Source organism: Mobula birostris, chromosome 2 (genome assembly GCF_030028105.1).
Source record: "Mobula birostris isolate sMobBir1 chromosome 2, sMobBir1.hap1, whole genome shotgun sequence".
NCBI classification, from domain to species: Eukaryota; Metazoa; Chordata; class Chondrichthyes; order Myliobatiformes; family Myliobatidae; genus Mobula; species Mobula birostris.
Genome location: NC_092371.1, coordinates 15,602,853 through 15,626,880, shown reverse-complemented (window position 1 = coordinate 15,626,880; position 24,028 = coordinate 15,602,853). Strand labels below are relative to the sequence as shown.

Sequence of the window (24,028 nt, the reverse complement as noted above, 5' to 3'; positions counted from 1 at the left end):
CCGTCTCTGCCGTTCCTTTGGATTCACCTGCATGGAGAGGGGAACCTGCTTACGGGCACATCTTGTTGTCCATATCCTACTGCCCTGGCTTGCGCATCACGTAGGCAGCTGGGTCACAACATCCTCTCGAAATGAATGCCAACCCTGCGTTTGCCTCAGGTCCTTGTTGAACGCCAAGTTGGCATGGTCCTTCATTGATTCTATTTTACTCGATTTCATTTTATTTTATGGATTAATTGAGTATGCCCGCAACAAAAAGAACCTCAGGGTTGTACATGGTGACACAAATGTACTTTGATAATACAGTTACTTTGAACTTCGAAATTGCGACTTTTAATTTAAAGTGAAGGGTGGACATACCCTTTAAAGATCCGCACTGCCCCTTTATATTTGCCTTTCTCTTGGCCGCGTACACGGTTCAAGTTCGTCCACGTGGAAACTCAGAAGGGAACGATTGAAAATCTGCCCAGCACCCTTAAGATCAGCCTTGCCCATTGAAAATGTGCCCTGAACTTTGAATGAAATACACATCTGCATAACTAGAACCATCTTATCTGCAGCTTTAAAACTCCGCCTGTCCCACAAAGTCTCTTCATTGACCATCACCCCGATCCGCCCCGGCTCCGATCTGTCAATCATTCTCTCTCATCCACCCCAACCCCACTATTGACGTCACTTCCGGCGCAGCTCCATTCTCCTCCGCGCCGACAAAGAGTTTGCATTTACGGCCGCCTTACGCTGAGGTGAGAAGTAGTCCCTGCATGGCCTGTGCCGCCGCGTCCAGGTCAGTGACCGACGCCGTGCTTTCAGCCGCCGATCCGGTGACATCGGCGGCTGTGGCTTGACCGTCACATCGTCTGCTCCCCCGGGAAAGGGATGCGGAGTAATACGTCACGGCGAGACCTAACTTGACAGTTCCAGGACCCGCCCCCTCCGCCTCCCGGTCGCCAGCCCATTGGCTGAATGGCCGTCACTCGGCAGGGACGCGACGGCGATTGGATGGAGGTTTGCCGTCAACAGGGCCGGGGGTGGGAACAAGGGGATGTAGCAGGTTTGGGTGCGCCGGCGGGGTTTCTCCTTGTTTTCTGTCCGAGGCCGCGGGAGAGAAGCGGCGGCGGCCGAATCGGAGAGCGGGGACCCGGGGTTCGGAGCAGGTCAGTGCCGCGGAACTGTGCCTCTTGTGGCCGGCGCCCGTCCCGCGTTCTGTCTCCAACGTCTCTCGTCCTGGTTCCTGTCCCCTCCCTGCCGCCCCCCCCCCCCGTCCTCGGGCTCCTGCTCCATCCCACCCTCTGTCGCCTCTCCACCCACCCCCCGTCTCCGCGTTATTACCCCTTCGCTCGGCTACTGCCTCCTGCTCCTTCCTTGTACCCGGGCTCCTGTCCCCACCGCCCGTCCCCGGGTACTTGCTCCCTTCTAACCTGCTTGGTCCCCGGCTCCTCCCCCCTTGTCGCCGGGCCCCTGGTCACCCCCTCCCCTGGATCATCCCCCCTACCCCTCCGATCACCCCTTCCCACCCCCGATCACCCCCTCCCCACCCCTGTCAGCACCGATCAGTCCCTCCCCACCGCCCGTCCCCGGGTGCTTGCTCCCTTCTAACCTGCTTGGTCCCCGACTCCTCCCCCCTTGTCGCCGGGCCCCCGATCATCCCCTTCATCCCCTCCCTGCTCCATTCATCCCCTCCCCTGGATCACCCCCTCCACTCTCGATCACACCCTCCCCGCTCCATTCATCCCCTCCCCTGGATCAACCCCTCCACTCCCCCCTCCGACCACCTCCTCCCCACCCCCATCACACCCTAACCCCCCCCAGATAACCCATTCCCACCCCATCATCCCTTACTTCCCCCTGATCACCCCCTTCCCATCCTATTCATCCCCTCCCCTGGATTATCCCACTCCACCTCCCAATCACCTCCTCCTCACCCCCATCATCACCGTTCAGTCCCTCCTCACCCCCATCACCCCTACCCCACCCCGATCATCCCTTCCCCCTCACCACCTCCCGCCGCCCGATCAACCCTTCCTCCCCATACATCCCCTCCCCACCTGCTCCTCCCCCCTTTTATTCCTCCCCTGGATCATCCCCTCCCCTCTGTCAGCTCCTCTCCCCGCTGACCATCTCCCTCGTCCTCTTTGTCTCCAGGCTCTTCCCCCTTCCTTACCCCTGGCCTTCTGCCTTCCGGCTCCCTCCCCTGTGTTCTTCGATTTCTTGCCCCTTGCCTGGCCTCTGCTCTCCTCACTCACTCTCGTCTCAGGCTCCTGCTCCCACCTCTCCCATCACAGGCTCTTGTCTTTTTCCATTCCCCCCCCCCCACCATCCACCCACACCTTTCTGTCTCTCGTTGTCTCTGCCCTTCCCTCCTACTCGTACTGGCTCTTGCCACGTCCCTCCCTCTCACTGCCCTCACACTCACCTTTATCATATCCCATTCCTTTGTCCACTCCCAGGACTTTACCCCCTACCCCCACCCCTGGGCCCTTGCTCTTCCCAAGCACCCCACCCCAACAGTATGCCCCCATCCTGTTCTCTGCCCCCTCCCTGTCCAGTGTCACCAGCCACCCCAGCATACCTTGTTCTGCCATCACCAGGTGACCAATCCTTTTAGGAGCACCATTGACTCTTTCCCTGGTGCCTGGTGAACCCTCCAGGAGGGGTTGTCCATGCCCCCTCACCTTTCTTCCCTCTCAATGCCATCTGCTACGTTCGCCCACACTGTGCCCTTCTCCCTGCTGCTACACCTTGTTCCATGGCCTTGTGCCCACACTGCAGCTCCCCTCTCAGTGTGGCTTCCCCCTCTTATACCGATGAACTTGCCGTGCCCTCTTCCGGATCTTCCTGCTTTAACTGGGGTTGCCGCCTTCCTTTGTGGTCAGGGGATCTAATGCAGCCCACCATTTGCCAGCGTGCCCATGGCGTTTGAAATGTTCCTGGCATCCTGTGTAGAAATCTGCCTCTGAATTGGAGCGATTCATTCAGTCTAACTCCTTGCCTGCGTCACGTGTGTTTTTGATGCAATCGTGTAACAATAGTGCACAAAGGAGGTCATTCAGCCCATCGTGTTGTTTATGGTGCCCTGTCAGTCTCTCTTACCCATGGCCCTGCTATTTTCCTTTTCTCTTTCCTTTCAGTTCCCTTGTGATGTCACCACATCACAATACCTGGATATACTCTTCAGTCTTCATTTGTTTTATTTTTAATTTATTTAGAGATACAGTGTGAAATAGGCCCTTTGGCCCTCATGAGCCGTGCCACCTGGCACTCCCCAATTTAACCCTAGCCTACCCACAAGACAACTTTCAATGACGAATTGACCTATTAACCGGTGGGTCTTTGGACTGGGAGGAAACCCATGCGGTTCACAGAAGAACGTACAAACTCCCTACAGAGGATGCCGGCGTTGCACTTTGTGCTCCAACGCCCCAAGCTGTAATAGCTTCGCACTAACTGTTCTGCACTGTTTTTTACCCCTCCGCCCCGACAGTTATATTAAACGTTTGCGTGCTGCCTCTCCTGCCTTTGTCAGCGAGACCTTGATGAATTTTGTGCATCATTCGTTGTGGTAATAATTGAAGCTGATCAGGAACGCGATGAGAGGTTTTATATCTCGCTGTTTCTGTACATGCTCAGAGTAGCGTGGTGTGCCTGCAGATAGATCTTATTCTGTGGCTTTTAATCTCAGAGCCGGGCTGGAGTCGTGATATTTGTTGTGTTTGGGAGTGCTGTGTGCTACATTGGTGAAGGGACAGTGTTGGCTTCTCTAAGCCTTTGGCCACTGCTCTAAAAAGTCTGATTCGTCCACTGCCTGACCCTCATTGGGAATCGATGTGTGTCCTGTTGCTGCCGTCTGTACAATTGCCATCATCTTATTTACAGGAGGCTGATGGAGGTTTAACTCGAGGATGTCGAGGCATAAGTTTCCGGTGTATGAATGGCTTCCAGTTTTCCACGGGATATAGATTCAAATGAATTTATTTATGAAGTGTACATCGAGGCATACGGTCGAAAGACCTACCAGTTAAGTAGGTTAATCGGTCATTGGAAATTGTCCTGCGATTAGGCTAGGGTTAAACAGCAGGTTCACAAACAAGAGAAGATCTGCAGATGCTGGAAATCAAAGTAACATGCCCAAAATGCTGGAGGAACTCAGCAGGCCAGGCAGCATCTATGGAAAAGAGTAAACAGTCGACATTTTGGGCCGAGACCTTTCATCAGGACTGGTTGTTAACGCAGACAACACAGTTCACTGTATGGTTTGATGTCCATGTGATAAATAAATCTGACTGTGAAGATCGATATTTATTCTCCTCCATAGATGCTGTTTGTTCCTCCAGCATTTAGTGTGTGTTAGTTAAATAGGAGTGACTGGGTGGCGTGTCTCAAAGGGCCTATTCCACACTTTATCTCAATCAAAGAAATTCTGGAGGAACTCAGCAGGTCAGGCAGTATCTATAGAGAGGAATAAACAGTTCCGGACCGAGACCCTTTATCAGTGCTGATTGCCACATCTACCTAGTCCTGGACCTAGCACCTCTCTCCACTGACCCAGAGTCACAGAAACAGTGATCATCTTTGTTTTGAATGGTATCTGGAGAGACACAAGCACATCAAGGTTGTACAAAGGGAAATAACAATGAGAATGCAGAACATGGCAACACACACAAAATGCTGGAGGAACTCAGCAGCATCTATAGAAGAGAATAAATATCAATTTTTCACGTTCAGATTTATTTATCACATGGACATCAAAATGTACAGTGAACTGTGTTGTTTGCGTTAACAACCAGTACGACCTAAGGATGCGCTGGGGGCAGCCCGCAAGTGTTGCCAGACACCCTGGCGCCAACATACCATGCCCACATCGTTCAGTAGAACAACAGCAGGTCTCCTGGCCTCCACAAAGGGTAGAGCATGCTTCCCATCCACAGCCAGGCTCTTCCATAAGTAGGAATGTTCCCCTCACTCTGCCTGTCTCACGACAATGTTGCTAATGATCTCTTCTGAGAGTTCAGTAACCCTTCTTTCTCAAAGTTCTGTGTTACTGAACTCCGCATCAGTAATCCACATCGCTTAATTATCAAAAAGGTACGGCATAGAATATTACATCACAGTACAGGCCCTTTGCCCTACCATGTTGTGCCGACCTCTAACCTCCTCAAAAATTAATCAGACCCTTCCCTCCCACATAGCCCTCCATTTTTCTATCAGCCACATGCCTGTCTAGGAGTCTCTTAAATGTCCCTAATGTATCTGCCTCTACCACCACCCTGGCAGTGTATTCCAAGTACCCACCACTTTCTGTTTTAAAAAATCCAGTTGTCCAGTGGATTCATCCCTTTTATCATCAAATGTATGTTGGAAATCCCGAAGTAACAACAGCAAATGGCAATAACACCCTACAGAAACTCTGCTTATCCTTCCAATGATGCTGCCTGAGGAGTTTTCAGTCTTCATTCCCTTGAACTGTCATTTGGTAAGTAAGCACCTTCTTCCAGCATGGCCCAGTCCGTCACGGGTAAGGCCCTCCCCAGCATTGAGCACATCTGCTCGGAGCGCTGTCCCAGGAAGGCAGCATCCCATCATCAAGGCCCACCCCCCACCAGCCAGGCCACGCTGTCTCCTCACTGCTGCCATCACGAAGAAGGTACAGCAGCCTCAGGACTCACCACCAGATTCAGGAAGTTATTACCCCCTCAACCATCGGGTTCTTGAACTGGTGGGGATGGCTTCACTTGGCCCATCTATGAACTGTTCCCACAAGCGATGGACTCACTTTCAAGGATGTTTTAGATATTTATTGCTTACTTACTATTATTATTTTTTTCTTTTGTATTTGCACAACTTGCCTTTTGTACATTGGTTGGTTGTCCGTCCTCTGGGGTGTGGTCTTTCACTGCTTCTATTATGGTTCTTGGATTTACTGAATGCCTGCAAGAAAATGAATCTCAGTGTTGTGTATGGTGATATACATGTACTTTGATAATAAATTTACCTTGAACTTTAAACTTTAGGCTGTACTGGTACAGTTAGTCGAGTTGCTGCCTCTGTACCAGAGACCTGGGTTCAAACCTGATTATGAGTGCTGTCTGTGTGGTGTTGGCATGTTCTCTCCGTGGCTCCATCTGCCTTTCTTATCACGTCCCAAAGTCTTGTGGTTGACAGATCAATGGGCCACTCTAAATTGCTCCTGGTCTGTAGAATTGAGGAGAGGCTGATGAGAATAAGACAAAACAAGATTCATGGGGCGCCACAGTAGCGGTGTGATTAGCATCATGCTATCAAGTGTCAGAGTTCAGAGTTCAATCTCAGCTGTAAGCGAGTTTGTACATTCCTTCCTGTGTGTATGTGGGTTTCCTCCGGGTACTCTGGTTTCCTCCCACAGTCCAAAGACAGGTTGTAGGTTAATTGGTCATTGTAAATTGTCCCGTGATTGGGACAATTGAATCAGTGGGTTGCTGGGTGGTGCAGCTTGAAGGGCCTGTTCTATGCTGTATTGCTAAAAAATAAATAAATATAAACATTGAATTAGTGTAATTGGTTGGCACAGGCTTGATGGGCCAAAGGGTTTCTTCCCACTGAGTGACTCCAGATCTCTTTAGCTCTCAGTAGTCTCTGGCTCCTAGCACCCTGTACTACCGTCTGTATTAATAATCTACCAGAGGTTGGAGCAACTCAGTGGATTAGCTGATCTCTGTTGTTTCAAATTTCAGCGTCTGCTATCTCCCGTGGTCTCTACAGAGAGTTATTTCACTCTGACCCTCATTAACCCTTCTTCCTCAGTACCTGGTGATTACTGATGTTAATCCAGCTTCCTCGTACTTCCATTCAGCAGTTCCTCCTCATAACTTGTGAAAATTGGTGATCCTTGCAATTGAGGGATGACTTTCTTATTAAAAATTGGCAGTCACCTTCCTTCATTGCTTCATTCCTCCTTGTAGCCTAAAACAGTTTTACTGATTTTGACTGGTGGAAGTAATGCTTATTCTGTGTAAAGATGATAGAGTTTCTGGCAAGAGTCTCCTTAATTTTGTTTTAGGAGAACAACTTCTAATTCTATTGTTTCTCTACATAACCACCCACCTTAAGCCTGATTATATCTGTGAGTCAACTCTGTGGCTTTCTCTCTGCAAAATTCCTGCTCAGCTGTAACCATGGTTTGATTAAAGAAATGGTGTAACATGTATTTGAGATTTCTATACATCTAAGAATCAAAAACATTTACTTGCATTGATATAGATCTGGCTGCCTGGGAGACCTTTGGGCAAGTGACTTGAAGCTTGGATAAAGAGAGATTTTGTGGAGCTTTTAAAAGGGCAGGTGGAGAGCATTGGGGAGGCTTGAACCCAGGCAGCTGTCAGTAGTGGCAAGGCCAGAACTTGAGATGTTACGGAGACGCCAGATAAAGAAGGGTTCTGAACATTTTGTTCCTAAGGCGCAGCTCATGTTTGGTACAGAGGAGAGATTAAGCAGCCTGGACTACAGTTTGAAAGCCATAACTATACTCTAATATCTCTACATTTGCCTAGGCTGCACTTGAAGGTTTGTGCCCAGTTCTGGTCACCTCACTGCAGGAGAGATGTAGGGGTTTTGGAAAAGGTGAAAAAGAGGTTCACCAACATGCTGCCTGGATTAAAGCACGCGAGCAATGAGGAGAGATCGGACAAGCTAGGGTTCCTTTCTCTGGCATGGTGGAGGCTGAAGGGAAAAAAATAGTTATAAGGCTCAGTGGGGTAGATAGTCAGAATCTTATCACTCAGCCTAGAAATGCCAAGTCCTGGATAACGGGAATCTAAGGCGAAACTGGGAAAGAGTGAAGGAGGTGTGCAGGGTAAGTGCTTTACACCAAGTGGTAGGTGCTGGAACGGGCTGCCAGGGAGACTGCTGGAAGCAGATAATGATAGTGACATTTTAAGAGGCTGCTGCATAGACATGAAAATGCAGGGAATGCATGGATATGGATCATGTCCGGTAGCTTAATTCTGCCTAGTGTTTGGCTTGGACATTGTGGGCCAAAGGGTCTGTTCCCATGCTGTTCGATGTTCATTCCAAACAACTTCTACAGTGAGATGCAGGGACTGTTTTTCCTGGTTTGGGGTAATCTTACAGGCACTGGGCAGACTCCAGGTATGAAGACAGCCTTTCAAGGCAATGATGACAAGAAATCGCTTTACTTGAGGTTTAGGTTAGATGTGGGTAAATTGGAGTGGAGAATGGAACTGTTGAATTCTGGTTTGCGTGTTTGATGCAAGTCGTTGCCGTAACCATTTACAGACCTGGTTCAGGTGGAAGGAAACTAGGTTCTTGAATCTTGGTGCAATGATGGCGACTCAGCTCCTGCCTGTTTCCTTATCTAAGGTGGTTTTCAATGCTCATAGGGGGGGGCGGGGGTGTTCTCTCATCTTCATCTGAGTCCAAGCTAGCAGATCACTGATGGGTCAGACTTAATCAAAACAAGCCAGCGCTGCCCCTTTAACTATCAGCACCTTCTCTATGAAACAGGAATGTTCAGAATCGGGTTTATTGTCGGTGACGTGTGTCGTGAAACTTGCTGTTTTGTTGGCAGCAGTACAGACAAAAGTTACAGTAAGTTACAAACAATAAATAGTGCAAAAGGGAGGCAGTGACTAGTGTTAAACACGAGATTCTGCAGATGCTGGAGATCCAGGAAATGCTGGAGGAACTTAGCAGCATCTATGGAAAGAAAGGGTCTCAGGGTCTCGGCCTGAAATGTCTAGCGTCTTGTGAGGTAGAGTTCATGGACCGTTCAGAAATTGAATAGCAGAGGGAAAGATGCTGTTCTTAAAATGTTGAGTGTGGGTCTTCAGGCTCCTGTATCTTCTCTCCGAGGGTAGTCATGGCAGAGCAGACTTGATGGGTCAAATGGCCTAATTCTACCCCCATGTCTTACGGTGTAATTATACGTTAGTAATAACAACCCTGATTCCGAACATTCCTGTTTCACCAACTCATACAAAAGGTGAGAGTCTTTAATGATGGATGCCATCTTCTTGAGGCATTGCCTTTTGAAGGTGTCCTCAATGGTGGGGAGGGTTGTACCTGTCATGGCTGAGTCTTTGACCCCCCCTTCAGTCTCTTGGGATCCTGTTCATTGGAGTCTCCATATCAGGCAGTGATGCAGCCATTTAGAATGCTCTTCACCACACATCTCTAGAGGTTTGCTGGAGTCTTTGGTGACATACCAAATTTTTACAAACTCCCAAAAAGTAGAACCATTGGTGTGCCTTCATCGTTATAGCATCAGTATGTTGTGCTCAGAATACAACCTCTGAGATGTTGAGCCCTCAATGATGACTGGTGTGTGTTCTCATAATTTCACCTTCCTGAAGTCCAAAATCAATTCCTTTGATCTTACTGACGTTGGATGCAAGGTTGTTGTTGTGACAGCATTCAATTGATCTATCTATTGTACACCTCCTTGTCACCATCTGAGATTCTGCTGACAACAGTGGTGTCTTTGACAAATTCATAGACTGCCTTTGAGCTGTGCCTAGTGTATATAGGGTAAAGCAGTGCATCCTTGAGCTGGCCCTGTGACGATCTCAAGGAGGAGATATTATTACCGATTTGTAAAACATAACCAAAACGTTGTACACCCGGCTATAGAATAGTTCCCTTCCTCTGACCTCAAGATGTAGAAGGTTGAAAGGATGATTTACAGTGGTGCTAGAAAGTTTGTGAACCCTGTAGAATTTTCTCTATTTCTGCAAAAATATGACCTAAAATGTGATCACATCTTCCAGCAAGTCCTAAAACTAGATAAAGAGAACCCAATTTAATAAATAACAGAAAAAACATTAAGCTTGTTTGTTTATTTATTGGGAAAAATGATCCAATATTGCATGTATTTGTTGGAAAAAGTATGTGAACCTTTGCTTTCAGTAACAGGTGTGACCCCTTGTACAGCAATAACTTCAATCAAATGTTTCTGTTAACTGTTGATCGGTCCTGCACGTCGTCTTGGAGGAATTTTAGGCCATTCCTCCTTACAAAACTGTTTGAATTCTGGGATGTTGGTGGGCTTCTTACATGAACCGCTTGCTTTAGATCTTTCCGCAACATTTCTATAGGATTAAGGTCAGGATTTTGACTCCGCCATTCCAAAATATGAATTTTCTTCTTTTTAAAACATCCTGTTATTGATGTACTCTTCTCTTTCGGATCATTGTCCTGTACTTTACAACCCTTATTAAGCTTCAGGTGACAGACTGCTACCCTGACATTCTCCTGTAAAATGTCTTGATACAATTTTGGATTCATTGTTCCCTCAATGATTGCAAGCTGTCCAGGCCCTGAGGCAGAAAAGCATCCCAAACCATGATGCTCCTTCCACCATGCTTCATAGTTGGGATGAGGTTTTGGTGTTCCTGTGCAGTGCCCGTTTTCCTCCAAACATAGCAATGAGCATTCCTGCCAAAAAAGTTCAACTTTGTGTAATCAGTCCACAGGACATTACAAGCATTGTAGAACACCCAGGTGATCATTTGCAAACTTGGGACATGCAGCAGTGTTTGTTTTTGAAGAACAGTGGTTTTCGCCGTGGTGTCCTTCCATGGACACCAGTCTTGTCGGATTTTTTTTAATCGTGGACACATGATCAGAGACTTTAGCAAGCTCTAGAGATTTCTGCAAGTCTTTTGCTGTTACCCTTGGGTTCTTTTTCACCTCCTTCAGCATTGCACGTCGTGCTGTTGGTGTGAGCTTTGCAGGAAGCTCACACCAAGGGAGAGTAGCAACAGTACTCAGCTTCCTCCATTTGTAGACAATTTCTCTTACTGTGGACTGGTGAACACTCAGGCCTTTAGAAATGCTTTTATAGCCTTTTCCAGCATAATGCATCTTTCCAATTCTTCTAAGGTCCTCTGAAAGTTGTTTTGATAGACGCATGGTGCACATAAACAGATCTTTCTCAAGAAAAGCTTGCTCTGTCAGACGACACCACGGTGGTTGGTCTGATCAGAGGGGATGACGAGATGGCCTACAGGGACGAGATCCAGCACCTGGCTGCGTGGTGTGCCGACAATAACCTGACCCTTAACACCCAGAAGACCAAGGAGATCATTCTGGACTTTAAGCATGCCAGGAGTCACACTCAAGTCCCCATCTACATCAACCGAACTGTAGTGGAGCGTGTATCAAGCTTCAAATTCCTTGGTGTCCACATTTCCGAGGGTCTCACCTGGTCCATGAACTCTTCCATCCTGATCAAAAAGGCACAGCAGCGCCTTTATTTCCTGCGGAGCATGAAGAAAGCTCACCTCTGTCCCAGGATACTGACAGACTTTTACTGCTGTCCCACTGAGAGCATACTCAGCAACTGCATCTCAGTGTGGTATGGCAATTGTCCCGTATCGGACCGCAAAGCACTCCAGCGTGTGGTGAAAACTGCCCAGCGGATTATCGGCACCCAATTGCCCACCATTGAGAACATCTACCATAAGCGCTGCCTGGGCAGGGCGAAAAGCATTATCAGGGATGCATCTCACCCTAACCATGGACTTTTTACTCTCCTCCCATCCGGTAGGCGCTACAGGAGCCTCCGCTCCTGCACCAGCAGGCACAGGATAAGCTTCTTCCCTGAGACTGTGACACTGCCGAACCTCTCATCACAGCGCTAAGCAGTATTACATCCGTATTGTACTGTCTCAGTACTTTTATATTTGTGTGCTGTAGCACTTTTTTTATTCGCAGTTATTTTGTAAATAACACTGTTCTTTGCATTTCTGGTCAGATGCTAAATGCATTTCATTGGCTTTGTATCTGTACTCAGCACAATGACAATAAAGTTGAATCTAATCTAATCTAAACCTGACTGTGTCTTTTTTGTAGGGCAGGGCCCCTCCGCAACCCATACCTCCAATTGATCGGAACACCTAGCTCCAAATAGCTTTTGTAGAAGGCTTTATCCCAGAGGTTCACATACTTTTTCCAACAAATCCATGTAATATTGGATCACTTTTCCAATTAATAAATGGAAAAAATATTATGTTTTTGTGTTATTTATTTAATTTGGTTCCGTTTATCTAAGATTTAGGACTTACGTGAAGATGTGATCACATTTTAGGCCATATTTATGCAGAAATAGAGAAAATTCTACAGGGTTCACAAACCTTCTAGCCCCACCGTAGTCCAGAGAAGCCATTTACCAACCAAGCCCATGTCATAAGTCACAGGAGCAGACTAAGGCCATTTGGCCCATTTAATGCTCCGCCATTCCGACATGAATGATTTATTATCAATCTCAACCCCATTCTCATGCTTTCTCCCTGTAATCTTTCACACTGTTGCTTATCAAGAACCTATCAACCTCTGCTTTAAACATACCTAATCACTTGGCCTCAACAGCCATCTGTGACAATGAACTTTGCAGATCTAACATCCTCTGGATAAAGAAATTCCTCCTCTTCTCCAGCTCTGATTATTCTGACAGTGAGGGATTTGAAACAGCCAGGGGTGCGATGGACTTCAGAAAATAATTTTTAAGTACAGTCGCTTCAGATTATTGCTTATGAAGTATTTATCCAATTTTCCCTGAAAGTTCCTCTTGCATTAATCTCCGTCATCTTTTCAGGCAATTCCAATGATGACATCTTTTTTTATTTTTATATAAAAACTTTTTCAGAGTTTTGTTCCTCTGGCTACCCATCAGCCTCCTGTCGCTGGGAAATGGACCCAAATATTCTCAGGAGCGGGAAGTATGGCTAGTTCTTATTTTTGTCTTATTTCTGTTCATAAATTAATCCTACAAAATGACTACAAAGCACTTTCTTTTTCTAAAAATAATTCCCCAAATATGATGATGTTTTAACTCTCTTACCCTGGTGAGAACTTCTCAGGGTTTGGCTTCCAGTACTGATGCATAGGGTTGGATTCTGTGTGTCCAGTGACTTGAGGAGTTGTTAATCTGTGACAAGGACAGAGCTGACTGCTCTGTTATAGTTGACTTTCAGATAAGATGTTAATTCAAAGCCAAGTTCCTCTGAATAAATGGCCCCACTTTGAAGAGTACCTCCATCAATAGTTAATGTCTCCCAGTGATATTAATAGTAGGGAGTCACTGGTAGGTAGTCACCAACATATTGATGCAATTACAAAGAAAGCACAGCAGCGGATATATTTCAATTGGAGTTTGTATGTCACCAAAGACTCGCAAGTTTTTACAGATATACCGTGGAGAACATTCTAACTGGTTGCATCATTGCCAGGTTTGGAATGACCACTGCACAGGTTAGGAAAACCTGCAGAAAGTTGTAAAGTCAGCCAGCTACATCAAGGGCACTCGCCTCCCCAGCATCGAGGACACCTTCAAAAGGCGAGGCCTCATGAAGGCAGCGTCCATCATTAAGGACCCCCATCACCCAGGATGTGCCCTCTTCTCATTGCTACCATCAAGGAGGAGGTCTTTAGGCTCCCAAATCACCTCCTTGATGGTAGCAATGTTTCAGGAACATGTCTTCCCTTCTACAATCAGATTTCTGAATGGACAATGAACTCATTAATACTACCTCACATTTTTTCTTTTATTTTTTGATCTGTTTAATGCACTACCTGTTTAATTTTTTATATGTATTTCTGACTATAATATATAATTTCTTATTTTTATGTTTTGAATTGTACTGCTGCCGCAAAGACAACAAAGTGCATGACATACACCAGTGATATTAAACCTGATTCTAATTCTGCTGTGAGATCTATACTCCTTGACTGTTGTCCTTCCTCCGTAACATCAGTGACGATACTTCAAATGCTACTACACTGAGAGGTGGGTTCTTAAAACCTGCCGTTCAAAAACAAGGGCCAGTACCTGGTAAGGGGAGATTAAAGCCAAAACCACCGGGTATCTTATAGCAACACACAAAATGCTGGAGGAACTCAGGTCAGGTAGCACCTATGGAGGGACTGGACAGTCGATGATTCAGGTCCAAGCCCTTCGTCAGTACTGGAAAGAAAGAGGGGAGATGGCCAGTATAGACAGGAGGGCGTCAGTGGTTGGAGCAACAGCTGACAGGCGACTGTTGGATCCAGGTAAGCAGAGTGATAGACATCTACTAGGCGCTGTCCAACAAGTACCCAGGTTGACACCTTCCAGTATTCCCCACAATACTCCTTTCCTTTTTAAATCTTTTTATTGAATAAGTATACAAAAAGGTAAGCCATAAAGGCACTAATACACTGTTAGAATAAAATAAAATTACAGGAGATATTAATACAAAAAAAGTGATACAAACAATGTAATTTAAACATAACATACTAAGGTAACATAATAGTACACTAATTTTTATATATATATATACCAATAGAGAAAAAGAAAAAAAAAACCCAAAAAAACCCACCGTGCAACTAACTAAAAGCAAAGCAAAGCAATGGGTTAACTTGGAACCAAGCAGAGTTAAAAAACTTAAAATCACGTCCTCAATCCCGACCTCCATTAAAAACAGTAAAAAAAACAAGAAGGGTATATAAATATGGAGCAAAAAAAGAGGAGAAAAAAAAATTACATTAAATGAAAATATTGAATAAAAGATCTCCAGGTCTGTTCAAATTTAAGTGAGGAATCATAAAGATTGCTTCTAATTTTCTCCAAATTCAAGCATAATATCGTCTGAGAAAACCAAAAAAAGGTAGTTGGAGCATTAAGCTCTTTCCAATGTTGTAAGATACATCTTTTCACCATTAAAGTAAGAAATGCAATCATTCTACGGGCTGAAGGAGAAAGATTACTGGAAATTTTAGGTAGTCCAAAGATAGCAATAATAGGGTGAGGAGAGATATCTATATTCAATACCTTGGAGATAATATTAAAAATGTCTCTCCAAAAAGTTTCCAGAGTAGGACAAGACCAAAACATATGAGTTAAAGAGGCTATCTGCCCCGGACATCTATCACAAAAAGGATTAATATGAGAATAAAAGCAAGCTAATTTATCTTTGGACATATGTGCTCTATGAACAACTTTAAATTGAATTAGGGAATGTTTAGCACAAGTAGAGGAAGTATTGACTAATTGTAAAATCTGCCCCCAGTCATCCACGGAAATGATAGACCCGAATTCCTGTTCCCAATCTACCCTAATCTTATCAAATGGAGCTTTCCTAAGTTTCATGATAATATTATAAATCATAGCCAATGCACCTTTCTGACATGGATTAAGGTTAATTATAGTATCTAAAATGTATGTAGGAGGAAGCATTGGAAAAGAAGAAAGTATAGTACTTAGGAAATTTCTAACTTGTAGATATCTAAAAAAATGTATTCTTGATAAATTATATTTATTAGATAATTGTTCAAAAGACATAAGGGAACCATCTAAAAATAAATCCAAAAACCGTGAAATACCCTTAATCTTCCAAATTTGAAAAGCACGATCCGTAAAAGAGGGAGGAAAAAATATGTTACCTAAAATAGGAATCGCTAGCCCAAATTGGTTAAGATTAAAAAATTTTCTGAATTGAAACCAAATACGTAAGGTATATTTAACTATCAGGTTAGATAAACAATACTCTAAAGCAGCGTTCGTCCCTTTTTTATTCCATAGACCCCTCCCATGAACCAAGGAGTCCATGGACCCCAGGTTGGGAACTCCTGCTCTAAAGAGAATTCCGGTGGTCTTTAGAACATTGGGGAAAATATTAGGAGCTCTTTAGGGCAGCACAGTTAGCATAACACTTCTGCACTGTCAACAATCTGTGTTCAAATCCACCTCCACAAGGAGTTTGTACTTTCTCCTCATGACCGCATGGGTTTCATTTGGGTGCTCCAGATGCAGGTTAACAGGTTAATTGGTCATATGGATGTAATGGAGCAGTGCGGACTTGTTGGGTCGGGAGGGCGTGGTTTCCTTAAGGGGAAATCTTGCTTGATAAATCTGTTGGAATTCTTTGAGGAAATAACAGGCTGGATAGACAAAGGAGAGTCAGTGAAAGTTGTTTTCTTGGATTTTCAGAGGGCCTTAGACAATGTGCCACACATGAGGATGCTAAATAAGAGCTTATGGTATTACTGGAAAGGTTATTAGCATGGATAGGAGATTAGCTGACTGGCAGAAGGCAAAATGTGTGAATAAGGGAGACCTTTTCTGTTTAGCTTGTGGTGGCTGCTCTGCAGGGGTTGATGTTGGGACTCCTGTCAATGTCAATGTCAATGTTTTGGATGACAGAATTGATGGCTTTTTGGCCAAGCTTGAAGATTACACAAAGATAGGTGGAGGGGCATGTAGTGTTGAAGAAACAGGGTGTCTGCAGAAGGAACTGGACAGATTGTGAGAATGGGCAAAGAAGTGGCTGATGGTATACGGTGTAGGGAAGTGTATAGTCATGCACTTTAGTAGAAGGAATAAGGGCGTAGTCTGTTTTCTAAATGGGGAGCAAATTAAGAAATTGGAAGTGCAAAGGGGCTTGAAGGTCCTTGTGCAGGATTCCCTTAAGGGTAACTTCAGCGTTCCTGCTAACATTTTTTACAACTGGGCGGACCGACCATTGCTCTGAGCAGGAAATTTTTACATGCCTGGAAACTGCATGGCATGTTAATAAAACGTATAAAAGAAAAATTCCAGCTACGTGGCAACAAAGGCTACGTGCATGGGAGCATTTCAGTTACTGCGCGGCCACGCACTCGTGCAGCTAGAGAGAGTAGAGGTTAATTGGCAGGTTGAGTCAGTAATAAAGAAGGGAAAGATGGTGTTAGCATTCATTTCAGGAGAACTAGAACGTAAAATCAGTGATATGTTGATGCTTTATAAGGCATTGATCAGACCACATTTGGAGTATTGTGAGCAGTTTTGATCCCCATATCTAAGAAAGGATGTGCTGGCATTAAAGAGGTTCCAGAGGATGTTTACGAGAATGATTCTGTGAATGGAAAGGTTAATTTGCAGGAGCATTTGATATCTTTGGGCCTCTACCTCCGGGAGTTTAGAAGAATAGACAATAGGTGCAGAAGCAGACCATTCAGCCCCTCGAGCAGAATGAAGGAGGATCTCATTGAAAACTATAACATGTTGAAAGGCCGGGATAAAGTGGATGTGCAGAGGATGATCCCAATAGTGGGAGTGTTTAGGACAAGAAGGCACAGCCTCAGAAGGATGTCCATTTGAGAGATGAGGAGAAATTTCTTTGGCCAGAGAGTGGTGAATCTGTGGAATTCATTGCCACAGATGACTGTGAAGGCCAAGTCATTGGGTATACGTAAAGCAGGAGGTTGGTAGGTTCTTGATTAGTAAGGGCATCAAAGGACATGGAGAAAAGTCAGGAGAATGGTGTTGAGAGGAAAATATATCAGTGATGATCGAATGGTGGAACTGACTCAATGGGCCAATTGGTCTCATTCTGCTCCTCTGTCTTATGGAATTTTGTTCTCCCAGGATCCGGTGAATGGTTCAAATTCTGTAACCAAGGAGACCGTGGAGGCCCAGTCACTCCGTATATTCAAGGCAGAGTTAGTTAGGTTTTTAAGCATGAGGCATTTGAGGTTGGCGCAGGGACACGGGGTTGGTGCAGGGATGTGATACTGACTTGAAACCTTAGCTGTGATGTTACTGAGTGCCAGAGCCATTCCAAGGACAGAATGACCTGCTGCTCCTCATGCATGACTGCTTCGGGAAGATTTGAGAGGTTACCCAATGTTGTCCTCAGAGATAATACACAAAATGTACAGGAACCCGAAGACACACACCACCTTTCAAGAGCAGTTTCTTCCCCTCCGCCATCAGAATGGGCAATGAAACCATGAATACTACCTTACTATTTTGTTCATTTTTGCTCTATTTATTTAATTTTATATATTTCTTATTGTAATTTGTAGATTATTTTGTGTATTGCACTTTACCGTTGTCACAAAATCACATATTTCACAGCATGTCCATGATAATAAACCTGATTCTTTGTGACTGGTGTCTCACCTTCCCACCTGCTGTAGCTGCTGCCTGTCTAACCACTGATTGCTGTCTTTCTCTTGTTGTTGAAAAACTTCCTTGCAATGTCCTGAGATAGTGAGAGACACCGAGGTGCACGTTTACTGTACTGGTGAAATTGCAGAATTGTGAAAGAGTGCCATGAATCCTAGAGAGATTTACAAGGGGTGAGATGCCGAGTTCATAGGTGGTAGGGAAGTGGAATGTAGTCTGGTAGGTAACACTCTTGGGAGTGTGCTGTGTTATGTGTTATGTGCCTTCAGGCAGCATATTTATTGTATGCACTAACCGAGATAGTCACCAGAGCACAGAGACAGACACGTTATACCTATGTCAACCCAGCCTACAATGTGCCTAGTTGAGGGTTTGTCCTGATTGCAATGGGTGTGTACCAAGTCCCTCGCTGGCGTGAGGAATGTGGTGAGGCAAGAACTCGTAACTATATCATCTCCCTGCTCCTCCATCAAACCCTGTTTCCTGCACCTCCTGAGCCTGGAGGCCAGGAGGTACGGCACAAAGATCGGCAGGGCAGCCCTGTCCAGGCCCGTGTACCTTGTACTGCAGTCCCAGTTCCAGGGCAAAACAACTACTCCATCATCCAGGCCATGCTCTCTTCTCGCTGCTGCCATTGGGAAGGAGGTACAGGAGCCTTGGGTCCCACACCACCAGGCTCAAGGACAGTTATTACCCTACAACCATCGGGCTCCTGACTAAGTGTGATATCTTCACTCACCTCAACTCTGAACTGATTCCACAATCTGTGGAATCACTTTCAAGGACTATACAACTCATCTTTTCAGTATTATGCATTTATTTGCACAGTGGTTGTTTGTCAGTTTTTGTGTGTAGCTCTTCATTGAGTCTATTGTATTGCTCCATTCTATTGTGAATGCCTGCAAGAATACGAATCTCAAGGTACCTGATCTAACTGATTGCATCACTTCCTGGTATGGTGGGGCCATTGCACAGAATCAGAAAAAGCTGTAGAAAGTTCAGCCAGCACCTTCATGGGCAACTTGCCTCCCCAGCATCCAGGACATCTTCAAAAGATGATGCCTCGAAAAGGTGGCATCCATCATTAAGCACCACCATCACTCAGGACATGCCCTCTTCTCATTGCTACCATCAAAGTGGTGGTCCAGGAGCCTGAAGACATACTCAATGTTTTAAGAACAATCAGATTTCTGAATGGACAATGAACCCATGAACCTCCGTATTTCTTTCCTGATATAATAAGTAATATAAAAATATTACTTATTGTAATTTCTAGTTTTTATTATTATGTATTGCAATGTACTGCTGCCACAAAACAAAAAAAAATTCACCGACATAGGCCGTGATAATAAACCTGATTTTGATTCTGACTTTCTTAATTTTTTTAGTCTCCTGTGGAAGTGAAGGTGCTGTTGTACTTTCTTCAAAGTAAATTTATTAATCAAGTACATACTGTATAGAGTGGCATGCAAAAGTTTGGGTACCCCTGGTCAAAATTTCTGTTACTGTGAATAGCTAAGTAAGGAAAAGATGACCTGATTTCCAAAAGGCATGAAGTTAAAGGTGACACATTTCTTCAATATTTTGAGCAAGGTTACTTGTTTATTTCCATCTTTTACAGTTTCAAAATAACAAAAAATGAAGAGGGCCTGAAGCAAAAGTTTGGGCACCCTACATGGTCAGCACTTAGTAACACCCCCTTTGGCAAGTATCACAGCTTGTATACGCTTTCTATAGCCAGCTCAGAGTCTTTCAATTCTTGTTTGGGGGATTTTCGCCCATTCTTCCTTGCAAAGGGCTTCTAGTTCTGTGAGATTCTTGGGCCGTTTCGCATGCACTGCTCTTTTGAGGTCTACCACAGATTTTTGATGATGTTTAGGTCAGGGGACTGTGAGGGCCAGGGGAAAACCTTCAGCCTGTGTCTCTTGAGGTAGTCCATTGTGGATTTTGAGGTGTGTTTAGGATCATTATCCTGTTGTAGAAGCCATCCTCTTTTCATCTTCAGTTTTTTTACAGATGGCGTGATGTTTGCTTCCAGAATTTGCTGGTATTTAATTGAATTCATTCTTCTCTCTACCAGTGAAATTTTCCCCGTGCCACTGGCTGCAACACAAGCCCAAAGCATGATCGATCCACCCCCATGCTTAACAGTTGGAGAGATGTTCTTTTCATGAAATTCTGCACCCTTTTTTCTCCAAATATACCTTTGCTGATTGCGGCCAAAAAGCTCTATTTTAACATCATCAGTCCTTGTTTAGATATTCCTTCGCAAACTTCTGATGCTGAATTTTGTGGTGAGGATGCAGGAAAGGTTTTCTTCTGATGACTCTTCCATGAAGGTCATATTTGTGCCGGTGTCGCTGCACAGTAGGACAGTACACCACCACTTCAGAGTCTGCTAAATCTTCCTGATGGTCTTTTGCAGTCAAACGGGGGTTTTGATTTGCCTTTCTAGCAATTCTACAAGTAGTTCTCTTGGAGAGTTTTCTTGGTCTTCCAGGCTTCAACTTGACCTCCACCGTTCCTGTTAACTGCCATTTCTTAATTACATTACGAACTAAGGAAACAGCTACCTGAGAAGGCTATCTTCTTATAGCCTTCTGCTTTGTGGGCATCATTATTTTCATTTTCAGAATGCTGGGCAGCTGCTTAGAGGAGTCCATGGCTGCTGATTGTTGGGACAAGGTTTGAGGAGTCAGGGTATTTATAAAGCTTTGAAATTTGCCTCACCTGGTCTTTCCTAACAATGACTGTGAACAAGCCACAGCCTTAACAAGCTATTTAAGGTTTGAGACCTTGGTAAAAGTTATCTGAGAGCTCAAATCTCTTGGGGTGCACAAACTTTTACATGGTGCTCCTTTCCTTTTTTTCACTCTAAAATTGTACAAAACAAAAATAATACACTAACCTTGCTTAAAATGTTGAAAAGAATGTTTCATCTTTAACTTTATGATTTTCGGAGATCAGTTCATCTTCTACTCACTTATCTATTCACAGTAACAGAAATTTTGACCAGGGGTGCCCAAATTTTTGCATGCCACTGTATATGACCATATACTGTACAATCCTGTGATTTATTTTCTTGTGGGCATTTACAGTAAATACAAAGAAACGCCATAGAATCAATGAAAAAGTGCACAAAGTATGGACAAACAACCAATGCGTAAAAGGCAATAAACTGCAAATATAAAAAAAGATAAATAAGCAATAAATATCAAGAACATGAGACCAGTCCTTGAAAGTGAGACCATATGTTGTGGGAACAGTTCTGTGTTGGGGTGAATGATGTTGAGTGTCTGGTTCACGAGCCTCATGGTTGAAGTGTTCATGAATCTGGTGGTGTGGGTCCTGAGGCTGCCGTACCTCCTTCCTGATAGCAGCAGCGAGAAGAGAGCATGGCCTAGCTGGTGCTTTCCTGTGTCACCAGTCCTTGTAGGTTTGTTCAATGGTGGGGAGGGCTTTACCCATGATGAACTGGGCCGTATCCATACTTTTTCGAGGCTCTTCTGTTCAAGGGCATTGGTGTTTCTCTACCAGGTGGTGATGCAACCAGTCATTATACTCTTCACCGCATTTCTTTAGAAGTTCATCAAAGTTTTGGGTGACATGCCTAATTTTTACAAACTTCTGAGAAAGTAGGAGTGGTGCTGTGCTTTCTTTGCAATGGCTGAACCCAGTGCAGATCATCTGAAGTAACAATATTGAGGAATTTAAAGTTGCTGATCCTCTCCACGTCTGCTCCTCCAATGAGGACTGTCTCATGGACTGCTGGTTTTCTCCTCCTGTAGTCAATAATCAGCTACTTGGTCTTGCTGACATAGAGTGAGAGCGTGTTGTTGTGACACCATTCTGCCACTGTCTCCCTCAGATGCTGATTCATCATCACCTTTGATTCAGCCAATGACAGTGGCAAATTTAAGTATGGCAGTGAAGCTGTGTTTAGCCTTGCAGTCAGAAGTATAAAGTGAGTAGAGCAGGGGCTAAGCACACAGCCTTGTGGTGATTGTGATTGTGGAGGAGATTTAGTTGCCAGTCTGAACTGACTGGGGTCTGTCTGCAAGTGAGGAAATCAAAGATCCATTTGCACAAGAAGGTATTGAGGCCTGAGTGATTAATTCTGAGGCTGTAGTGTCTAAAGAAGAGGGTTGGCCGTTCAGGATAGACAGGAAACCTTTTCGGAGGGTGAGTCTGGGCAACCTGCTGCCTGAAAGCGCTGTCGAGGCACGGTGGCTGAGTGTATTCAGGACAGAGATCTGTACATTTTTTGGTATTAAGAGATTAGGGAAGTGCCACTGAGGTGAAAAGTTACAGTAGTTGTGATCTTACTGAGTTGCAGAATGAGCCCAAGGGACAGAATGGCTTACTTTGCCACCTGTAGCTGCTGTTGTACAGAAAGACACAGGACACTTTTCTCTTTGCCTTCCCAAGTTCTGCCATCTTTGGTTGCCATTTATCCCTTATTCCAAGCAAGTGAACTGTTATTTCCTGCTGGGCTGCTGTATGCAGCAGCAGGCTGTGTACATTGGATGCTATGTGGCCTGTGATTGGATGCTATGTGGCCTGTGATTGTAATGGCAATCCCCCCACCCCCAGCCCCCATCTACCGGTCTGATGAAGGGACTCGGCCCGAAATATCGACTGTTTATTCATCTCCATAGTTGCTGCCTGACCACCTGGGTTCCTCCAGCAGATTCTGTCTGTTGCTCCACATATGAGACCATAAGACAGAAGCAGAATTAGGCAATTCAGTCTGTTGAGTGCTACTCTGATATTCCTTTGTGGCTGATCTATTATGCCCTCTATCCTGATTTCTGCCTGCAACTTTGATGCCCATACTAATCAAGAATCTATCAACCTCTGCTTTAAATATAACCAATGACTTGGCCTTAACAACAGCCATCTGCAGCAATGGTTTACCACCCTGTGGCTGAAGAAATTCCTCCTCGGGAATCTGCTTCTGGTTGATGGGTGGGGTGGGTGGGTGGCGCGGAGGATCCCTGCGTTCGATGGTTGGTGTGGTCGCTTAGGAACCACTATCTGGCCCCCCGATCGGCGATTCGCTGTAAGTTGCTCCCTTCTCGCTTCTGTGTGCACTGGAGGCTGAGGAAGGAAGTTGGGCTGAATCAGATCGAAACCCCCTCTGTGGTTAAACCCGGCGGAGCTCAGGGCTGCAGCAGAGTGGAGATGCAGCCCTCGCATTGAGTCAGCACCAAGCACTCCATTGAGTCATGCGCTTTCCCTGACCGACCCACCCCAAGTCATGTCAGTTCCACTCGCAGATGGCAGCTCACACCAAACATCACCTGGTAGAACATGACATGAACTCTAGACAGAATGCAGCAGAAAGAGAATGGGTGTGTCTGGAAATCAGAGGCCTGATGTACACTTACTGGTATAAGATGTTGGTGAATAATCTTGCCACTGTAGTCCAGGGGGGCTGAAAGGCACCTGGATGGAGAGGAAACTGGAGGGGAGAGAAACAAAGCAGGCTGCGGGTGCTGTGCTGTGTGTAACACTCTGTACCTTGTGGCTCTGTTGACTACTATCTCGGTCTAGCTTGTAACAGCTATTAATTCACTGCTGTGACCTCGTACCAGAGGGCCATCTTGCCTCACTGCCCACCCTACAGCTGAGCAATTAGACTAGCAACAGAGGACAGTCAGCCCATCTGCCTCAGCCTGTCCTTTGAAAATCCGATTGCTTCCACGTTCCTCCTTGCATCCCAAAACCTGGCAGTTGATATCGTCAATGCTTACGACATGCTGAACAGTTAAGAGTTATGGAATAGTACGGAATGGATTCAGGCCCCATTGGCCAACCAGGGTGCCTGCCTAGTTTGTCCCAACTTCTTGCATTTGGCCCATATCCCCCTAAGCCCCACCCTTCCATATGCCTCTTCTTAAATTAAACTTTTGTACCTCCCTCAACCACTTTGTTTGACAGCTGACTGCTCATCACTTGAAAAAGGGACCCTCTGGTCCCTTTTAAATCTTTCCCCTCTCACCTTAAGTCTTTACTCCCTGGTTTTGGAGTCCCCTACCCTGGAGGAAATGACTGTTACCACCCACGCTATCTATGTCTCTTATAATTTTAAGCTTTTCTATAAAGTTG

At 45.2% G+C, this 24,028-nt stretch overlaps 1 protein-coding gene across 5 annotated transcripts in view; it reads left to right on the top strand.

The window, feature by feature from the left end:
• The first annotated feature begins 694 nt into the window (after positions 1-694).
• Positions 695-24,028, top strand: part of LOC140212750 (myocyte-specific enhancer factor 2D homolog) — a 111,877-nt gene continuing 88,543 nt past the window's right edge. For 4 of the 5 annotated variants that reach the window (XM_072283958.1, XM_072283949.1, XM_072283943.1 and 1 more), the window contains exon 1: positions 1,035-1,154. The gene's annotated coding sequence lies outside the window, so the exon portion shown is untranslated. Of the gene's footprint in view, positions 744-1,034; positions 1,155-24,028 lie in introns of those variants that run through there. The other variant, XM_072283934.1, reaches the window with a different exon arrangement.